This window comes from Gopherus flavomarginatus, chromosome 3 (genome assembly GCF_025201925.1).
Source record: "Gopherus flavomarginatus isolate rGopFla2 chromosome 3, rGopFla2.mat.asm, whole genome shotgun sequence".
Taxonomy (NCBI): domain Eukaryota; kingdom Metazoa; phylum Chordata; order Testudines; family Testudinidae; genus Gopherus; species Gopherus flavomarginatus.
The window spans coordinates 65061826-65079597 of NC_066619.1; the positions used below are offsets into that span (position 1 = coordinate 65061826).

Sequence of the window (17772 nt, forward strand, 5' to 3'; positions counted from 1 at the left end):
ATCCCTGGTTATGTGAAGGAATAAATAACACTTCCTTATTCATCTTCTCCATACCATTCATGATTTTATAGACCTCAGTGATCTCTACCCCTTAGCTGTTTCTTTTCCAAGCTGAAAAGCCCTAGTCTTTTTGCTCTCACCTCATATGTTTCACACCCTTAAATCATTTTTGCTGCCCTTCTCCGTACCTTTTTTAATTCTTTCTTGAGATGGGATGACCAGAACTTCATGCAGTATTCAAGGTGTGGGTGTACCATGGATTTATACAGTGACATGATATTATCTATCCTTTTCGTAATGGTCCCTAATGTTGTTAGCTTTTTCAACAGCCACTGCACATTGAGCAGATGTTTTCAGAAAACTATCCACGAAGATGCCAAGATCCCTTTTTTGAGTGGTAACAGCTAATTTAGATCCCATAATTTTGTACGTAAGGAAAATTGCATCCCAACTACTGTGCAATATTTTGCAAGAAGATTTCATTTGCCATTTTGTTGCCCAGTCACCCAGTTTCGTGAGATCCCTTTGGAACTTTTCGTAGTCTGCTTTGGACTAGTTTTGTATCGTCTACAATTTTTGCCATCTCACTGTTTAGCCCTTTTTCCAGACCATTTATTAACATATTGACTAGTGCTGGCCCCAGTGCCAATCCCTGGGGAACACCACTGTTTACCTCTCTCCATTCTGAAAACTGACCATTTATTCCTCTTCTTTGTTTCCTGTGCTTTAACCAGTTACTGATCCATGAGAGGACCTGCCTTATTAACCCATGTCTAAGGTTATGATTCTGTCATGGAGGTAACTTCCCCCAGGGCCGCAGTGACAACTGACCAGCAATCAGCCCTAGGGCTGCCAGAGATGCAGTCCCTAACCCACCGGAGCAGCGGCTTGGGTTGGGTCAGCCACCCTGGGGTTGGAGCAGCTGCAAACCTTGGCAGCACTCTATTTGTCCCCCCTTGTTCCCAGGGTATTCTTAGTAAAAGTCAGGGATAGGACGCAGGCTTCCATGAATTTTTGCTTATTGCTCATGACCTGTCCTTTAGTGTGGGATCTTGTCAATAGTTCAAGTACACTATATTCACTGGATCACCCTTATCCACATGTTTGATGACCTTCTCAAAGAATTCTAATAGATTGGTGAGGTATGATTTCCCTTTACAGAAACAACATTGACTCTACCCCAAAAAAATCACGTTCAGTCATATGTCCAATCAATCTGTTCTTTAGTACATTTTCAAATCAACCAATTTGCCTGTTCTGAAGTTAGGCTTAACGGCCAGTAACTTCCAGGATGGCCTCTGGAGCTTTTTTAAAAAAGCTGGTGCCACATTGACTATCCTGCAATTTCATATCTGAGTTCCTGCAGAACACCTGGGTGAACACCACCTGAGCCTCACTTATTAATATTTAATTTATCAATTTGTTCCAAAACCTCCTCCGTTGACACCGCAATCTAGGACAGTTCCTCAGATTTGACACCTAAAAAGAATGGGTCAGGGTGGGAACATCCCTCAAATCCTCTGCAGTGAAGACTGATGCAAAGAATTAATTTAGCTTCTCCAGAATGGCCTTATCTTCCTTGACTGCTCCTTTAGCACTTCAATCATCCAGTAGCCCCACTGACTGTTTGGCAGGCTTCCTGTTTCTGATATACTTAGAAAAAAAATGCTGTATTTTTTATTAGTTGCTCTTCAAAATTCATTTTTGGCCTGCTTAATGATACTTTTACACTTCACTTGCCAGAGTTCATGCTCCTTTCTGTTTTCCTCAATAGGATTTAACTTCTAGTTTTTACAGAATGCCTTTTTGCCTCTAACTCACTGTTCCCCAAACTGTGCAGAGGAATGTTTTGGGGGGGGAATTCAGAGGAACATTTGGGGGGCTGGGATGGAGTGCCACCCAGCCCCGCTGTGCCTCAGCGGCAGCTCTACTCCACCCCCTGCTCTGTCCCCAGCCCCAGCTCCACCCCCCAGCCCAGCTCTTCCTTCAGCTCTGCCTGTTCCTCTGCTGAGCCAACTGTGTGGTAACGGAAGGGGGTGCACACAGATTCCATTACTGTGTAAAGGGGTGGGGTATAACAAGAGAAGTTTGGGCACTACTGCTCTAAGTACTTCTTTTACTTTGCTGTTTAGCCGTGGTGGCACTTTTTGGTCCTCTGGGGTTCCCGCACCCCCATTTGAAGTATACAGTAAATTTGAGCCTCTATTATGGTGTTTTTTTAAAGTTTCCATACAGCTTGCAGGCATTTCTCTTTTGAGACTGTACCTTTTAATTTCCATTTAACCAGCTTCCTCATTTTTGTATAGTTCCCCTTTCTGAAGTTAAATGCTATTGTGGTGGGCTTCTTTGATGTTTCCCCCTTACAAGGATGTTAAATTTAATTATATTATGGTTGCTATTATTGAGTGATTCATCTGTATTCACCTCTCAGACCAGATCCTGTAAGTATGCCCTTGTGGGTTCCAGGACTAGCTGGTCCAAGAAGCAGTCATTTATGGTGTATAGAAACTTTATCTCTGCATCTCATCCTGTGGCAATATGAAGATAATAATGAGGGATTGTAACTGAGTTTCCCGCCCCCACTCCCATCTTATAGCCTCTCTAATCTCCCAGAGTTTTTCGCAATCGCCATCACCATCCTGGTCAGGTAGTCAGTAGTATAGTCCTTCTGCTATATTCTTATTATTTAAGCATGGAATTTCTATCTATAGAGATTCTATGGTACAGTTTGATTCGTTTAAATTGTTTTACTATATTTGACTCTCTTTCACAGATAATGCCACTCCCCCACCAGCATGACCTACTCTGTCATCCCTATGTATTTTGTACCCTGGTGTTACCATATCCCATTGATTATCATCATTCAACCAGGTTTCTGCAATGCCAGTTACATTGATATCATCATCAACTTACTTCTAGCTTTTTTACACAAGCATTTATAAAATGTGTCACTTTTAGTTGTCTGCAATTATGTGATGTAACTGAATGGGACTCTTTCATTTGTTCCTACCTGAATTTTATCAACATCTATCCTCACCTTTTTATAAGGATACAGAGACGTCCCTTTAATAGAGACTCCCCTACGGGACATCTCTATGAGAACGGTGCGCTCTCCAAACCTGTTGGCTTTCCCCCAGCCCTTAGTTTAAAAAGGAATTTGTATTTCTTCCTAAAAGAACGGAAGAGGTCTGGCAATAGCAGTGATTTGAAAAGCAAATAGTTTGGAGCCCTCAGAATTGTAGGATGATCTGGGAGCCAGTGTGGTTCCTGCCATAAACTAGAGCACCGGCTGCTCCAATTTAAGGCAATTTAAGCTCCTAGCAGCTCTCTCTAGGCTACTCCACAGTCTTCATAGCCCAGAATTCCTGAAAGTGATGGTCTCACTTCCTAAGACTTTCTCCCATCTGCTGGGTATGCACGGGAGCCAGCATAGAACTTCTTATAGAAGTAATACGATGTGCCTGTGCTGGGGGAGTTTTCCCAAGGCCCTCTGTGGTAGCACAATTCCAGCTCCTATCTGCCACTGATGTACAGGGGCCCGGTCTGCCCCTTAAGGTCTATCACGGTGATGTTATCATTTGTTAATTATTCCCTTCTGTAAGACTTGTTACAAGAATTCAGGTTTTATTTAAAAAAAAATTTTGCCTTCTTTAAAGTGAGCTGCCAACAAGTTTCCTCATTTCTAGTACGCTTATTTTTAAGTTGTTTACGAAACAGGAATTTAAACTTATGACCACTAAGTTCCTTGTTCCTGCAATAATATAGTGACTGTGATATGGGTTCTTCTGACGTGAGGCCACAGAATGAAGTAACAGGGAAGGTTTAAAGGGTATTAAATACTTAGAAAAAGTGATGACATATTATTTACTTCTTTGGCAGCAGACCTTGCTGCACCGCTACCCATGAGTTACTGAGTAGCTACTCTTGTTTCCAGTAGAGTTCTTCTGACATGGTTATAAAGAAATAAATTCATATCACTGAATGTTGCTGCATAGTATATGCAAAAAACTAAGTAAATGAAATATCAAGAATGAGATCTTAATCACGGAAAGCCAGAAAACTAAGTTGTAGTTTTCACCCTGTCTCTATCTTCTTGCATACATGTAGTTTTACTGACTCTATATAAGAGGATTAGTCTAGAGGGCAGATCTCACACCACTAGCCTTTTCATACTATTTTAATATAGGTAATTTTAGAGCCATTATGTCACTCAGTGAAGGAAGAGAGGTTAAATATTACAATTATTTACACTTCTGTGAGGGTTAAGGGGAACTCTCTTTTCCAGTCATACAGAAAAAGGATCTTTGTGGTTGTGAATAGCAAGAAGGAGCACTTAAGATATTCAAAAGGAAAAAGGGGGACTTTTTATGCTGGTGGAGCTGCAGCAACTGAAGGGTTAGTTTTTTTTAAAACCACAAAACTTACCAAAAGAAGAAGGGGGCTAGGGAAGCAGATTTATTACAGAACTGATAACTTGCGGTTTTTGAGTTCAGATTACTGTTTTATAGAATTTTGTTTAGGAGAGTTTTACAGTGTAATTGAATAATGGTGATTTTTAAAAGGTAAATTTAGAGTTTTGTAACTTCTGAAGGAAAAAATATTAATGGATGTTCTGCATTAGAACATTCTTTGCTAGTGACTAACATGAGTATCTTAACCATTAATGGAAATTTTACTATTCTTCTTAGGTGTCTCTCCCAGGAAAACCATTAAAAAATACAAGATCCAGTCTGGCATGCTCTAGAACTAGCTGTTCTAAAAAGCAGTCATTTCTGATATCAATAAACTATTTATCTAAATCCTATCTGTTGTATGCAGTATTCTAGCTATGGTGGTCCCAGGATATTAGGGAGACAAAGTGGGTGAGGTAATATATTTTATTGGACCAGCTTCTGATGATAAGAGGGAAGACTCTCTCTCTCACCCCAACAGAAGTTGATCCAATAAAAGATATTACCTCACCCATCTTGTCTCCCTAATATCCTGTTATGATATTTGACTAGCCTTCATATGGGCAGCTGAAATCACCCATCGTTATTGTTTTATTGATTTAGACTGATCTTACATCAAATTGCACGTACAGACCAAGATTTATGAAACTGAGTGTCTTAAATTAGGCTTCTAAATCCTGACATCCCTAAACAACTGTCATGATTTTCAAAACTGCTGAGACCCTGACATCATCAAATGAAGTCAACGGCCATGTTAGGTGCTCACTGAACTGATGATTCCCATGGGTAATGAAAAGTTTCTAAAGCTGGTTTTACCTCACCTACTCTGGGGCATATGGCACAGCAGGCACGCCAAGACATGGAAAAGGCCTAGCTAGAGAAATCCTGGGCCGAAACAGAACTTCAAATGGAAACTTTCCGGCTGCAACAAAGTAAGAATAATCTCAGAGCTGCTCCAACTCATACCAGGGGCTTTCAGTCATCCCAAAGACTGGAAACAGTAGTGGTAGTAGTCACTTCTGCCCTCCTCACTTCTCAGAGGCACCAAATAAAGAAGAGCAACAGCTGAAGATATGACTTATTTTTATGCAACTGTTTTGTCTGACAAAAGTAATTGGGAACACAATAGAAAAAAGATTAAATCAGCTGGCAAAGTAGTAATTCTCATGTATGGAAGAGAAGCAACAGAAGCATCAGAATCTATGATGGAGAAAGTGTCAGCAGAAGCTGAAAAGTTGTCTTTGAAGTGCCATCTATATTTATGATACTTTGCAATATATTTTAAATAAAATAAAAGACACAACGTAAGTTGAGATAGTATTATCCAAAGACAAAAAAAAGGGTAAAGTATCACCCTAAATCTTGTGCTGACAAGTCTACACTGAAATTTTTGCTAAGATACAGGAGGGAAAAAACAAGAGAAAGCTGGGACCTATGCATAGGTAAACACTGAGTGAAGTGAGCAATATTACTCTCGACATTATTCTCACTCAGTACTCACATATTGTAATTAAAGCTATTTTAGTACACAACAGAATAATTTGCAGAAAGAGGACAGACAATGGGCTGAAGCATTTGTAGAGCATGAAGAGGAAGAGAGTTTTAAAGGTTCTGTTGAAATGTCTATCACACAGTCACATGACACCTTAAAGTGCAGTTCTGCTCTGAAGAGTGAGTTTGTAAAATTGGCAACTTCTCAACAGATCTGCTGCCTGTGTGCTTTCCTTGTTGTAACTGCTTACTTTCGCAATGAAAAGTTTCTACTGCTTTCCTACCTCTTATTCCTACAAAGTCAAGACAGTTAAGAGTAACCGAGCTGGATTCTATTCTTTCTGGTGAATAATCAACAGAAGTTGTTTATCAAGTTCCAATTACCTACACCTGTGAAAACCTCACTAAAGGCAAGGGGAATGCACAGGTTTCACTAAGGGCATGTCTACACTGTAAACTTAAGTTGACCTATGTTAGGGCAAATTATAGCCACCACAGTAATTATTGTGGTGGTTCATGTCCACACTGCCCTTCTTCTGTCAGCGGTGTGTCTCCTCACCAGAAGTGCTTCCACCAACTTAAGAGGGGTAGTGTCAGGGGCTGAGAGCCAGGACTCACAGCCCCACACAAAGTTCCCTGCCAGTAGCCCAGTTCCCTGCCTGGAATGGGGCAGCTGCACCGGGCTTCTCGGCTCCCCGTTCACTTCTGGGAATGGGGCAGCTGACCAGTCTCCGGACACAGAGCTCCCTTCCAGGGGTAGCCGTGCTCCCAGCAGGCAGCCAAGAGCCTCGGAGGGCAGTTAGGTTCCTGGCAAGGAGATCCACACCTGAAATCTAGTCAGCTGCCGTGCTCCCAGTGGAGAGTAGGGTGACCAGATGTCCAAATTTTATAGGGAGAGTCATGATATTCGGAGCTGTCTCTTATACAGATGCCTATTAACCACCACCACCCCCAGACTGTCCCCATTTTCCCCCACTTTCTATCTGGTCACCCTAGTGCAGAACCAGGAGCCTGGCTGGGAGACCTGTACCCAGAGTCTGGTCAGCTGCTGTGTGCCCAGAAGGGAGCAGGGAGCTGAGAGCCTGGACAGCAGCCCAAATCAGCCTGGCTGAGAGCAGGAAGTTGGGACCTGGGTCACAGTAGGGTTCCCCAAAGGGAGAGGGAAGCCCAGCAGCATCTTGAGTTGGGAGCCTGGGTGACAGCCCATCTTGGAGCAGAGACCAGGCAGCAGCCCAACTGCAGAGCCAGAAATTGACAAGAATGACAGCCAATAGATATAAGTAATGCAGTATCTGCAGGGCACTGCATCACTCTAACTACATCAATATAAGCCCTATGCCTCTCATGGAGTTACTATGTCAGTGCAGTAGGGCACTTACTGCAGCCTTGCTCCTGCCATTGTATGTACAATGACATAATTAGGTCAACATAAACTGCCTTACATCCAGCTAATACTGTAGTATAGACCAGGGCTAAGGGAATAATTTAAAGACAGTGAACATTGGAAAACTGAGGGCCTAATTTGACTGGCAAAATCTCTCTTACTGAAGATGATGTGCAACCAGGGTGGATAAAAATCAATTATTTTTTAAATGAATAAAATCTGATTTTTTAAATTTAAAATCAGGTTTTTTCCTCAAAAAGCATTTAATCAAAAAAATCCATCTAAAGATAAAGATACATTATAGCTCAACGATAACTCATCATGGAATAAGCCTCATAAATTCAATATTTTCATGTAATGTTTAAGAAGAGTTTTGCAAATGAGTTCCAATAGTTCATGGATTAGGGATCCATGGATTAGGAGTTTCTGTATAGATTTAGGTTAATCTTTCTATCTACCCAATGGGACTCAGTGCTCAGTCTAGAATATACCATCAGAGATGCTTAGTTTTGCAGTTCCCAAACTGTGGATGCGTCCCTCCAGAGATAACATAATTAACAGCTGACAGTCAATTTAATTTTTTTTAATATTTTGTTTAACTATTCTAGTTAACAATTTTAACAAAAACAATTTTAAAAAACTTGAGTGTTTAACTAAATTCAAAAATTGATATGCTTGTTTTGTTAAAAATATTATGTTCACTGTTGAAGAAAAAAATTCAGAATACTTAACATCGTTTTAGTTAAATAACACAATTTAGATGTCTGTCTGCTGATCTCCTCCTCCTCCTCCTAATGTAGGAGCATTGCCAGCAGATTGAGGGACGTGATCATTCCCCTCTATTTGGCATTGGTGAGGCCTCATCTGGAGTACTGTGTCCAGTTTTGGGCCCCACACTAAAAGAAGGATGTGGAAAAAATGGAAAGAGTCCAGTAGAGGGCAACAAAAATGATAAGCCATGTGCTCCAGCCCCCTAATGAGGAGAGGCTGAGGGAACTGGGGTCATTTAGTCTGTGGAATGTATGGAAATATACCTGTATCTCCTAGAACTGGAAGGGACCCTGAAGGGTCATTGAGTCCAGCCCCCTGCCTTCACTAGCAGGACCAAGTACTGATTTCTGCCCCAGATGCGTAAGTGGCCCCCTTAAGGACTGAACTCACAACCCTGGGTTTAGCAAGTCAATGCTCAAGCCACTGAACTATCCCTCCCCCAAGAATGAGGTGGGATTTGATAGCTGCTTTTAACTACCTGAAAGGGGGTTCCAAAGAGGATGGATCTAGAATGTTCTCATTGGTAGCAGATGACAGAACAAGGAGTAATGATCTCACATTACAGTGGGGGAGGTTTAGGTTGGATATTAGGAAAAACTTTTTCACTAGGAGGGTAGTGAAGCACTGGAATGGGTTACCTAGGTAGGTGGTAGAATCTCCTTCCTTAGAGGTTTTTAAGATCAGGCCTGACAAAGCCCTGGCTGGGATGATTTAGTTGGGAACTGGACCTGCTTTGAGCAGGAGGTTGGACTAGATGACCTCTTGAGGTCTCTTCCAACCCTGATATTCTATGAATCTAATAGAGCATGGCAAGAAAATCCTCCAAGTATTAATGATTAACTTGTTGAATTGGAGATAGTTCACCTTCCAATGACTTCATAAATATCTGCTTCATTTACCTTTAGTGATTGTTTGTTATTTCATTTACCAATCTTCTGATACAGCTGTAAAACTAATCTGAAAAGTTTTCAGAATAAATCACTTTAAAAATGTATAGTGTGTAACCTCTGAAAATGAAACCCACATTTACCTCTGAGCTGTGAAGAATACATATTAAGGTTATAACAACCATCAAGAATGCACTTTCATGTAGAAATCCATGATTAAATCGAGTTTTCCTGACTAGTGATTTAAATCAATTTGATTTAAATCAAATCCACCCTGCATGCAACAAAGATCCATCTGCTTCCTAGAAAGAAGGGACAGCAAGAATAGCAATTGCAGAGGTCAGGGAGTATCTTTATACTTCTAAACGGTGCACTTTTGCACTAAAAATCTGAGATAATTAACATGGAACTCCAAAATGCTGTTTTTACATATACAATTTTGAGAGAACACCACACCTTAAGTAGAGTTGTGTAACATGGCATATTAGTAGCATGTGGAGTTCAGTGGAGACAGATGGGATAAAGTGTTGTGACTGTTTCCCTTTTTTGGGGGAAGTCAGATAAAAGATTGGGGTAGGGGTAGTTTGGAGATTTAGAAGAGAAATAAGTTCTCATTGAAACAGTATTAAAAAAAATGTTACTGCACCTGACCAGAAGCCTCAGAAGCAGAAGTACAAATCTGGGGAACCTACTGGATTACAGAAGCAGTAATTGTTGCATGAAGATGAAATTTACAGAGAAATTGGAATTCTCATTATTTTTATTTGGCTTGCTTGTGGGCTTGTGTGTTGAATTTTAGTCTTTGTAGAGTACTATGGTTAAAAGTAGATATTAGATATTAGAAAATATATGGGAAATATAACCTGTCTTTGTTATGATAGATGTAAGTGGTTTAACCGTTAAGAGCAGGTTCCTCTAACTTTTAGGAATCACTCCCAGTGAAGCTATAAAAAACAAAAAAACACAAGGGCCAAGACAAACAGCTCCTGGCTAGTAAATACAATATCAGAAGGAGATATGAAAATGTACAGTAGGTAACTTTATTAAGGTATCCCTTTTCTCTAAATTTAAAGAATTTCTCTGAAAATTGAGAAAGATTCCATCCACCATTCTGGAGGCATACAACTGCTGTACATGAGAATATTCCCCTGGTACAGGCACAACATAGGCCTGGTATATACTGCTCCCCCTCTCCTGCATTAGCCCTGGCATAGAGGGCATGCTGGGGACACAACCGGAGAGAAATCAGGGGTGGGCCCATACTGGTACTATGAGGATTCTAGGCAGCATGGTAGCCCAGGATGGGTTGCCATTACTTTGAGCAGCTAGGGACTGCTTTAATTTACACCAGGGGCCATTTCACTTTGTCGATGCGCAGCAACAAATTAAACCATACAAATGCGGAAATGGTATGTTTTGGGATTGTCATGCACATTAATCAGATTCAGATAAGTTCAGTAAGACATTCAAAAGACTGGTTAAAAAGATAGCCAGATTCCTTCCCCCAACATGGGAAGGACTCAACCCCCTGCTCTCTGCTCCTCCCCTCCCAAACACCCTCATTCATAACCACAGTTATAACTTAGATAACTTTTTTCACATCTTAGTACTACACTTGATCTCAGCCAAAAGGCTGAAAGTGATGCCCCATTCCCACCTTTCTTCCTCCCTCCCCTTTCTCAACTGGCAGAAATGTGAATGATTCACTCATTTCAAATCACTGGCACGCAGTGATCCTTGTAATGACTTAAATACATGTTTTTGATGTTTCCCCGAGGTTGCACACTTCAGATTGCAACCTGAAAGGCACTGAAGGCATTTCCCAGTGCTTCTTGTAGTTCACATCTTTTTTTTTAATTGATTGATACATTCAAACACATATTGAAACTTACTGAGCTCATCAACTCATCTCAGAGGCCCAGCAGTCATCAGCTGGTCAAAATTTGGGCCCTGATCCTACAAGCTGATATCTGCAGACCCTTAAGTCAAAGGGCTCAGGGCTGTCCACTCCGATCAATTTGCAACAGTAGAGTTTTAACCATTATCTACTTGGATCTGACTCACAATGGCAATCTACAAGAGAGCTGTTTTTTGTCATACATGTAGAGTGATCCTACAAATCCTTACTCACATGAATAGACCTTGGGGCAAGTGTCTTTCTGTCGGTCTCTGAGGGAACGTCTACATTACCTGCCATATTGGCAGGTAGTGATCAATCTATCAGGGATCGATTCATGGTGTCTAGTGTAGACATGATTAAAATCAATCCCTGATCTCTCTGCCGTCGACTCTGGAACTCCACCGCAGCGAGAGGCAGAAGCTGAGTCAATGGGGGAGTGGCAGGGGTTGACTCGCTGTCATCCCCACGGCCAGGTAAATTGATCTAAGATACACTAACTTCAGCTATGCTCTTCTCATAGCTGCAGTTGGGTATCTTAGGTCGACTCCCCCAGTGTAGACCTAGCCTAAAAGAGATGCATCATTTTCCTATATAAAGCCAAATGGAACTAGTTGTACAAGTAAGGACTGCATCATATATGCATAAATACAGTATTCTCGTAAAATGTACTTAAGATGCAACAGAAACCCACAACTGATTAAATGTTTACTATGTGGACAGTTCTGAGGTGCTGTGAGAGAGTCAAAGTCATGGAATACAATGAAAAATCCTTTTCTCTGCTCAGCCTGTCTCTCCATGGAATATCTACTATCAAAATTAATATTTGGTAGGTTTATGTGAAACAACAATTTGCTTAATACACATGCAGTAGTTGCCATTATCTCAGATGCCACTTCACAACATACTCCCCACACCAAACAAGAGGGGAGCAGGCATGCCACAATCTCCTTAAGCAGAGCAGTAGGTGTTGTCTCTTACTCCAGGATAAATCTAAGTGTACCATCCAGCCCACACTAATATATTTAGGTCTGGATTCCTTGTGGAATAAGGTGCTACTCAGTGTCAGTAAGCCTGGCAGAATCTAGTCCTTTGCACAAGCACAATAAACTATCTGCAGCTCCATCAAAGGTTTCTTGAGTGATCAGAATCCTTAAGTCCTGTGGAAAAAACGAAGCTGTTTTTCTAAAATCCTCAGTATTCTTAACATTCTCAACCTAAAAGTAAACTGAATTATCTTGTGTGCTCATGAAATCATGAACTGTTATAGAGAAGAAAAAATAAATAAATCAGAGAATCTTGAACTCATTTTTTGGTAGGTACCCAAGTGGCTCTTCTTTTTGATACTTGGAAACATTATAATTATCTTACAATATATGACTAAAAATATAATTTAATATTTTTAAACAAAGGTCTTAAAACCACCATATAAACAAAAAAATTGCCACTTGCTTACTCTACAAAGGTTAGCTCTATACACTTTAGTGGGTATAACGACATTAGCAGAGTTCATGCTTGAAAAAAACTCAGACAGTGTGAGCTGGTACTCCATGACTGAGACATCTTAAAACAGAAAAATGGTTAAGGTTAAAAATCATGTGTCCCCTGAATGCCTATTTCACCCTCATTATTTGGGGGCATTCAGCACATGTTGTCCTATGGCCAGTGTCTGGTTGGTTTTCTAAGTACTTGCAACTTATCTCTAAAGATAGAGCATGACCAGACTATGCAGACAAAGGACAGGAAAGACAAAAAGGTAAAGGAAACCAAAGAAATGAGTCCTTAGAGCTGCAAAGATCTAGTGAATCTTTCTGCATGTGTATTTTTTTACCTGACAGCAACAGCAATAGAAATATTGTTTAGAACATCCTTAGTGGAGGAACAAGCCTGACATGTTTTAATCTTAGACAGGAGCACCATCTTACAGCCATCTGATTCAACAGCTAGAGAACTGAAGAACAGCAGCAAGTGGAGCCAGGCCATTTCTCAGCAACCTGCGAGCAATCAGTGCATTATCTTATTTTTTACAGCACTGATTCCTTTCATGGAGTGACAGGTGTTCTTAAGGAACCTTTTCATGGTATCATACAGAAATACTACATGCTGTGATTTATCACATCAGTACTGTGGATGCAGGGATCAGTGCTCATTTACTTGGATACACTTAGCTTTAAAAGGTGACGAGGAAAGAATCTGAAGAGAGAAAACAATTTGCAATCAGTATCGTTTTAAGAGAACAGAAGCCTGATTCTCCTCTCTCACCAAGTTAACTCAACTGGGTCAGACCTTCTGATGTTTAAGCTGTTGTAGCTTTACTGAACTTGACAGAGCTAAGCCACTTTACTCCAGCAGAAGATCTAGCCCCTTGACATTAAAGAAGTTACTCCTGATTTACACAGGTGCATGAAGAGAATCAAGTCCTGCATGTGTAGAGTTATACTTTATCTCAAATATAGCTGCTTAAGATGTGCCCTAAATATGGTAGAAACAGACAGTTACTCTGACAAAGCATACAACTACATTTGCAAAAAAGTGTGTGTTTACATATGCATTTTTAGCGCTCTGTAAAGAGGAGTGATAATTGCATTCTTGCAACTGTATAATTTACTAGCACAATTACCTGTTTGTTCCCATGTGTGCATACACTTCTCTCTATGTTAGGTACCTATTTTTAAAAATGTGGCTTAATAAACATATTCTAAACACAACCTAGTTATTTTCTTCTTTAGCTAGCTGTAGGCTCCAATTGACTATGATAGGTCAGATATCATCAGCATACAGCACACTGTGATGTCTCAGAGAAAGGAGAACAGTTATTAATGACCTTGGATAACTACCCTAGAGATAAGACAAGATACTATAGAATTTAAGATTTCAGAGTCGCAGCCACATTAGTCTGTATCCGCAAAAAGAACAGGAGTACTTGTGGCACCTTAGAGACTAACAAATTTATTTAATAAATAAACAAACAAACAAGCTTATGCTGAAATAAATTTGTTAGTCTCTGAAGCGCCACAAGTACTCCTGTTCTTTTTATAAAATTTAAATGAGCTACATAGTGAATGCTTCCTTCTCCCCTTGATAATGCTTTTAGGGTGTCCAAGTCATATTTCATTGGTTATTAATATTTTCAGGTTATCTTTAATGTAGTATCCAATTCCATCATATTGTAATTCAAGATTGCTGGATTTACTGTATCACAATCTAAACACTAACATAAGAACATAAGAATGGCCATAGTGGTCAGACCAAGGATCCATCCCGCCCAGTATCCTGTCTACCGACAGTGGCCAATGGAAGGTACCCCAAAGGGAGTGAACTTAACAGATAATGATCCAGTGATCTCTCTCCTGCTGTGCATCACCACCCTCTGACAAAGAGAGGCCAGGGACACCCTTCCTTACCCATCCTGGCTAATAGTCATTTATGGACTTAACCTCCATGAATTTAGCTAGTTCTCTTTTAAACCCTGTTATAGTCCTAGCCTTCACAACCTCCTCAGGCAACAAGTTCCACAGGTTGACTGCGTGCTGTGTGAAGAAGAACTTCTTTTATTTGTTTTAAACCTGCTGCCTATTCATTTCATTTGGTGGCCCCTAGTTCTTACATTATGGGAACAAGTAAATAACTTTTCCTTAATCACTTTCTCCACACCACTCATGATTTTATATACTTCTATCAGATCCATCCTTAGTCTCCTCTTTTCCAACCTAAAAAATACTTGCCTCTTTAATCTCTCCTCATATGGGACCCGTTCCAAGCCTCTAATCATTTTAGTTGCCCTTCTCAGAACCTTTTCTAATGCCAGTATATATTTTTTGAGATGAGACCACATCTGTATGCAGTATTCGAAATATGGGCATACCATGGATTTATATAAGGGCAATAAAATATTCTCGGTCTTATTCTCTATCCCCTTTTTTTTTTTTAATGATTCCTAACATCCTGTTTGCTTTTTTGACTGCTGCTGCACACTGCGTGGACGTCTTCAGAGAACTATCCACGATGATGCCAAGATCTTTTCCCTCATTTGTTGTAGCTGAAGTAGCCCCCACATCATATTGTATGTATAGTTGGGGCTATTTTTTCCGATGTGCATTACTTTATATTTATCCACATTAAATTTCATTTGCCATTTTGTTGCCCAATCACTTAGTTTTGTGAGATTTTTGAAGTTACTGTAGAATGTCTGAAGTAGCTTCTTTACCTTCAGACACTGGTCTCATTTTCACTATCACTGCCCCCATCAAATTAACAAGACCACTGATATTAGGGGTAGTGTGATCAAGATACTCCTGTTCTAATTAATCACACACACTTTTTGTTATGTATTTCCTTTCATAAATCTCTTAAGGGGAAAACACAGTATTACCAAAATTAACAGAATAATATTTAGTTTCACCAAAACAATATAAGAATCTCTCTAAAATGGTTTGTTCATACTACACAAAACTGTTAAGAGTCTACAGAAATTTTCTTCCTTAGCTTGTACGGTCAACTGTGAGCCCGTACGGTCAACTGTGAGCCCAATATAGCCTATACAACTGCTTTTACAGAAAAAGCAAAAAAAAAAAAACCATGGTGAATAAGATGCATATATATTTTCTTTTCAGTGAAATCAACCAAAAGCAAAGGAATCTGCAAAGTCAGATCATGGAGTTCATACCTGAGCCCTTACAGCAATACAATTATCCAGCATGAAAGAAGCATAGAGTGCTGTTTACTTTTATTAGGTTCCTTTCTCTCCCCCTCCTAGCAAAGAGATATATTCAGTCTTCTCCCATAATTCCTAAAGGACTTCCTTACTACATACTTTAAGCAGTGAAAAGTCTCTGAATGCAGTTTAGCCATACACATTCTGTGCACTTCTGAAGAGTTTTAAGGTCTGATCAGTGAATAAAATCTCTGTACCATACATACTCCAAAGTGTCACACCCATTTCCTTGCCTCTTGTTCATATGAAGGATTCACTCTTGGCTAATCTGACCCTATTCTGGAGTACTAAGGATACTGATTATTATGGCGGTCCCTCTGATGCAATTGGATTGCATTGAAGTAACACATGTGCCTCCAATCTAAATTGCAGGTTTTGCTTCCTGATGTTTATACTGAGCTTTATCATTTTCCTTTCATTCACAGGCTAATTTCTGTAGATTGAACCTTTGCAAACCTACTTTCCTCTATTCCACAGAGCTCAAATTCTTTGTTAGTTCAAAATTCATATTAGATCTCATCCTCTGGTTTCACTACTAGCTAAGACGTGTTTTGAGGATAGGCATAGGTGGTCTTAGCAATGAGTTCTTTGACATCTACAGGAATTAAGCACACGATAAAGTTAAATACTGTACGTGCTTAGGTACTTTGCTGAATCCAGGCCTTTTTGAGGGACAATCATGAGTTTACCTTCACATAGAAGAACTTCCTGCAGAAAGTATGGTATCTGCATCATTATGCAGCTTGTCAAGTCAAACACATTAAACCTGCAAGAGGGCATAACATCAAGAAAAGAGCTACAGGCTAAATGCAGTTAGGCAATGGACTGTTTATAATGAACTCTCTCAGCTATAAGCAGGAGTTCTAACTTGGCAGAATCAAAGCATTCTCAGTATAAGTCGAACATGCATGGAAAAGGAAAGGGCAGTCTCTGGCCAGTCACTGGAAAAACTCCAAAATAAAATATAGCTCCTATATCTGCATGTGCAGTGTTTGGGTCACGTGTTGTAGGACAGAACAGAGAGATGAAAGGTGGAGTGTGAAGACAGACATTGTAATATCGCTTCCAACTCTTGATAATTTTCTTGTCTCTATCCTCCCAGCTTTCTGCAGCGTCACTATCAAAAACAGAAGTCAGGCCCTTCAGTTAGCAAGGTGCAGGAGCATCTCATGTCTCTGGCAACCCTAAATGACATGCAGCATTTTTCCATAAGAGTCCAAAGAATTTGTATCCATTTTTATTAGCATCTTTGGAAAAGTGCTCTTTTCGCAGATTAATACAAGTGATTATAAAATGAGATAACTAGCTGTGATGAAGTGCATAATGATGAAATGTATTTCACATTGCCCAATATACTAACGAGGTTTTCTTAAGTCCTGTTAAAAAGCTTGCTGTATTTCTCTATTCAAGCCTAAAATCGTGCCTTTGAAGAAAATACTACACAATAATTCCTGCAATTGTTACTACTAGGAAAAAGGTGATGTATTTATTTCAAAGCTGCCTAAGGGAGTTAGATGTCCATCCTCCACTGAAAGCTTTTGAAAATCCCAGCCTTAACATTATGAAAAGAAAAGAACTATAATTTTTCCTTTCAAAAACCCCATCCTTTTCAAGTTTCTTTGACCACCAGCTTTGTACAAAATAGAAAAAGGAAAAACAGGAACAGAAGCAGTGATGTGAGCTAACCCTACATATATAGTAATCTTCTACCATCACCATTTCACCCTCCTTATTCCATACCAATGGAGACTGCCTAAATTTATCTGTGTATGTTCACATAATGACAGCTTGTCAAATGGAGGCAGTAGCTGCTCTTAATTTGCCACTGATCCGTGAAGACAAAATTTTGTTGAGGCTGAGCATGTTTGAGTGTCTACACTAAAAAAAAAAATATTTTTTTGTACCAGCTGTGGGGATATATTTTCAGAGCAATATGAAGTGAGTGAGGTGTGTGGCTTTCAATTATGATACCAGAAGTCATCTGACTAAATTTCAATGCCTCACAATGAAATTTTGACATCCCCCGCCCCGTATATAAAGTAATTCAGTAATTTACTGCTAGGCCATGTCTACTAGCCAAGAGACGGGAAGAGAGATTTTGGAAAAAGAAAAATTTTCCATTTACATGAACAACTTTTCTATCAGAATAATGCATTTATCTGGAATAACACAAATGA

The 17772-nt window shown here is 39.9% G+C and overlaps 1 protein-coding gene across 1 annotated transcript in view; it reads right to left on the minus strand.

Annotated features, from left to right (window-relative positions):
• The window catches only part of ST8SIA4 (ST8 alpha-N-acetyl-neuraminide alpha-2,8-sialyltransferase 4), an 86029-nt gene that overhangs the window by 46020 nt on the left and 22237 nt on the right, over positions 1 to 17772 (minus strand). The gene's annotated exons all lie outside the window — the stretch shown is intronic.